This window comes from Pteropus medius, unplaced genomic scaffold (assembly GCF_902729225.1).
Source record: "Pteropus medius unplaced genomic scaffold, Ma_sr-lr_union100, whole genome shotgun sequence".
Lineage (NCBI taxonomy): Eukaryota > Metazoa > Chordata > Mammalia > Chiroptera > Pteropodidae > Pteropus > Pteropus medius.
This window is the reverse complement of record NW_024355990.1, coordinates 3,591,899-3,596,443: the sequence shown is the minus strand read 5'-3', so window position 1 is coordinate 3,596,443 and position 4,545 is coordinate 3,591,899. Positions and strand designations below refer to the sequence as shown.

Here is a 4,545-nt window from a genome sequence, read left to right as displayed (position 1 = left end):
TCCCGCCACAGAGGCCCGGAGACGAAATAAGCAGGGACCTGGAAGCCCATGGGAGCCGCTGCCATGGGTCCTGACCGAGTTGTTTAATGATTTGCCACCCCTACGGTTTGAAACAGCAAATCCAAAATTAACTGATTGAATTGGGCTTCTGCGCCATGTATGAGAAGCCCCGCTTCTTGCCTCGATATTGGAAATTTCTTTCTAGAACATGTAGTCAGAAGAAATCCCACGCCCCCACGGGACCTCCTGTGAGTCGTCGCGAGCCAGAGCTAGTCTGCTCTCCCCTCTGCCTCAATCGGTTTTAGACTCAGGTGTGTGGTGTGTGGGGTTCGCGTCTCACCACTGCCAACACATTATATTTTGCCATCACTCCATGAGACTCATGCCACCTTTTTCGGGCCAGAGTCACCTCCCCTTCCCACCGCTTCTCCTGGGTCCCAGGTCTGCAACCCTTCAGAATTGGCTTTTTTTTTCACTCAGCTACTCCCTGAGACTCGGCCCCCAGGTCGCCGTGGTGGGACCAGTGCCCTTACGTTGCAGAGTAGGTGATCCATGGGACTGATTTGTTCGGGCCAGTCTACAAAAACGCACTCGATTGTCTCCTCGCCTGTACCGGTTTTTCCGCGTGAACGTGAATGCTGTCCATTTCTCTCAGGATAACGCCTGCGGGAGGTGTGAGTGCTGGGCCCCAGGAGGTGAGTGTTGGGCCTGCAGGAGGCAAGGGCCCTTGAGTGAGTCTGGGCCTGCGGGTGGAGTGCTGGGCCTGTGGGTGGGAGGCCCGTGAGTGTGAGTCTGGGCCCATGAGGAGGTTGGGCCCAGGAGGGGCGGGGCCCGTGGTGAGTCTGGGGCCTGCCTGAGTGCTGGGCCCTGCAGGAGGGAGTCGGGGCCCGTGGGTGTGAGTGCGGGGCCGCGTGGTCGGTATTTGCACGTTTGGTGTCACGGGAAGCTGCCGGGCGGCTCTCCGGAGGCTGCCCCGTCTTCCGTCCCCACCAGCCCCGCGCCGGGGGTCCAGTCTGTCCGCATCCTCGCCCGCACTCGGTGTTGCTGCTGATTTCATTTCAGCCTCTGTGCGGGGCGCGTGGTGCTGCTCACGCCCTCGCTGACGGCCCGGGCCGTCGAACGCCTTTTCACGTGTATCCTTTTTGGCGAAATGTCTCTTCATGCTTTTTGCCCATGTACTAACTGGATCCTTTGTTGTTTTATTGCTGAGTTCTTTACATATTCTAGATACTAGTCCTTTGTAGGATACCTGGTTTTAATTCAGAGAAGATACACCCTTCGTGAATCGAAACCGAAAGACCAGGAAGATGTAAATACTTTCACGCCCTTTTCTTTTAAAATCTTAGATGATGGCAGTATTGTGTTTCTGAAGGCCTTGTACGTCTCAACGGAGACCCTGTGCTGTTGGCCGGCACCCCCCCAACATACCCTCCCCTTTCAGTCATCGTTAACTACAGTCCCTTTGTTTAAAGGGACACAGGAGTGCCTGGTTTGTATCACAGGAGAATACTTCCTCATGGTGAAATTTTAGACAAGAGAGAGAAGCGAAGTAGAAACAGATGTCCCCTCCCTCCTGCCCTCCCTCCCACTGCTCCCCCACCCAGCACCCCATCCTGCTTCCAGAGGCAGCTACCGGGACGTCTCCAGTGATCCTTCTAGACCTTTCCTCGTCGTTCAGAAGCGCGTGCATGTGTATGGCTATGTATCTTTCTCTGAGTGCGCTGACCTGCACCCCGCCTCACCCCCGCCACGTGTCCCTGGGCCTTCCTCGGTGGCAGACATTTCCCCTGGCTCCCCGTTCTTCATTCATCCACTGGCGTCAGCGTTTACTGATGCTCACTGCGGGCTCGCGGCCCTGGGAGAGAGCACGGCCTTGCACTCAGGGAGTGTGCGTTCCAGCTCGGGAGGCCTGGCAGTGACAGATAACCAGCCACATGCGGCCCGGCTGACTTTTTTTTTTCATTTTAGACAGAAAGTTTTAATGTTTATGAGGTCAAATTTATTCTCTCTTCCTTAATAGCCTCTGGCTTTTACATCTTGTTAGAAATGCCTTCCCCACGTCAAATTCTCCTGCATTTTTTTTCTGGTACTTTCATGCTTTTATATTTTTACATTTAAATCTGATGCATCTGATTTTGTGTAAAGAGCGAGGTAGTGACTCTTGATGAATCCTAAATGGTTCTCTGTGCTCAGCGGCTGTGGGACAAAGCGCATTCCCAGCTCTTTGAAAACCCCCGTGCGAAATCCTTCAGGGACGGATGCTGGGTCGGGAGCAGGAAGAACGTCAAGGGACAGGTGGACAGTAGCGCGTCCCCCGGGAGGGCCAGGGCCAGCTGCCTGTGCACAATTAGGCAGGCGTAAGCATTGAAATACTGCGGTAATAACTCGCAGCGCTAATGCCGAGGAAGTCAGGTGTTTGCCTCGGACACCTGTCACCTCCCGCCACAGTGCGACCATGCGTGTCTGCGGGCCTTGGCCGCCAGGGCCCCTGCAGGTGGCACACAGCCCCCAGGCCCAGTGGCCAGCACTCCCGTGTCCACATTTCGTCGGCTGAAACATGCAGCCAGACAACCAACGGCCACCTCAAGAGAATGAGGGGTGTGTTCTGTTACCTCCTTCCTAAACACTTCGATGCGCCTCCCAAGCTGTTTGGTTTGGAAAATCACAAGAGAAAACTGAAAAGAGAAACTGCAAACGAGAAACGAATGGGGGACGCTTGGCTGCGCCCGCAACGCCAGCTCCGCTCCGCAGGGGACGAGTTTCGGGCCCCAAGCCGCTGGATAGTTCCTGTGTGCACTCCGATTCCCAGTCCTGATATGAAAGAGGCCTGTCTGCTCCTATTCAAAGAAAATAAAGAACATTGGTTTCTCTGTCTCTGGAGACGCATCGTGAACATCTGTCGGTTTAGAGGCCCGTAGCGTCAGCCCGCTGGGGGCTCCTGCCTGTCTCGGAGGGACCTGGCCGGCAAGGCTGTTAAGGAAGGAAGGTGGGATGGAGGAGGGGGAGGGGAGGGCAGGCCCGGTTGGTCACGGACTCTGAGGAGCCCGTAGTGCGATGTTTGGACCCCCGGGGTCCCCGTGTCGTGGGCTCCAGGCTCAGCCGTCAGCTCCTCCTCCCTCGTTCCCTCCCATTCCCAGAGCAGACAAGCGTCTGACATCCCAGTTGCATGTCACCGGATTCCCTGGGAGGCCTCAGGGACAGCGGAGGGCCGGGCAGTGAGCCTCCTCCACCTCCGCAGGTCAGGGCCGGCCCAGCGAGGACTGGCGACAGCCTCGCCCTTGCCCCGTCATCCTGACAGCTCGGCGGTGTCACCTGGGCATGGATTTGTCTCCTCCAGGGTCTCTCAACCTCGTCGCCGTTGGCACTCCTTGCCGGGGGCCTCCTGTGCATTGCAGAATGTTTGGCACCGCTGGCCTCTGCCCTGTGGACGCCGGTAGTGTCCTTCCAGTCGTGACAACCAGCACGGTCTTCAGATGGTGCCCACTGTCCCCTGGTGGACAAAACTGACCTCGGTTGAGAATCGCTGTTCTCTGATCCAACACTTAGAACTGGGAGGAAGAAACAGGCCCGGAGAAGTTAACACGTTAAGAAGTTAATGACCCAGCAGGACCGCGGTGGTGAGCGGGGGCGTGGCCTCCGGCTCAGGGCGCCCTGATCCATGCCCCGTCTGTCACAGATGCAGCTGCAGACATGATGGGCATGATCTTAACAACCTCGTCTAAGGTCCAGAGAAGTCCCTGAGGTTGCACGCGCTCGGGCAGGGCGGAAGTTGAGCCCCTCGCCTACACAAAGAGCCAAAGCGATAGACTTCCAGGCCCCGGACTGGGCTCTCCCCTCCCGGTCCTCACAGACGGCACAGCCTTCTGGACAGGGAGCCTGGACAGGGACCGGGAGCCTGGACATTCGAACCAGACCGCGAAGGGCTCACCTGCAGATAATGCCAGCGAGGGTGCCAGCCCCTCCGCTTAGCCTCCCAGGGCGCGCTCATCATCAGCACTTACCTGGAACTCCAGGCACGTGGCATGTCGTTCTCGAGGACCAGGAGGGCAGCAGTCCGCCTGTTGAACCCCTGCCCAGTGTACCGGGCATGGTCAGAGCGTGTGCTGGGAGGGCTGTTGCAGGAAGAATGCTTTTGTAAGGCCAGATTCCCAGGGATGACTTCCCGACTTTCTGACTAATAAAGGAAATTAGACGTGGTGTGGAATTTTCCTAAAGCACAAACATTTATTTGGAGGTGGGGTAGAAGCGTGTGTGTGTGTGTGTGAGAGAGAGAGAGAGAGAGAGATTTTGGGGGGCTCAGACATACCCTAAGGACAGAGTTCGTCTACACTAGCACAGGGTACATGAATTCATTCATTCGATTTTATAATCTTAGAGTTAGCGACTCTGCCACCTGACATGCAAATCAGAGGGAAATTGCATGCAAATGAGAAGGACTTAGGTTCTATTTTCAGCCTGTTCTGCCTCCCTGGGTGGCATCTGACAGAGCCAGCTGAGGTTTCTCATCTCCGTCCCAGAGCGTCCTCGAGCCCTGGGGTCAGCGCC

The 4,545-nt window shown here is 56.6% G+C and overlaps 1 long non-coding RNA gene across 1 annotated transcript in view; it reads left to right on the top strand.

Moving 5' to 3' along the window:
• LOC120600205 (uncharacterized) overlaps window positions 1–4,264 on the top strand; it is a 12,025-nt gene extending 7,761 nt beyond the window's left edge. The window contains exons 2-3 of the long non-coding RNA XR_005652142.1: window positions 312–318; window positions 4,247–4,264. This is a non-coding gene — a long non-coding RNA (uncharacterized LOC120600205). The remainder of the gene's footprint in view (window positions 1–311; window positions 319–4,246) is intronic.
• The last annotated feature ends 281 nt before the right edge of the window (window positions 4,265–4,545 follow it).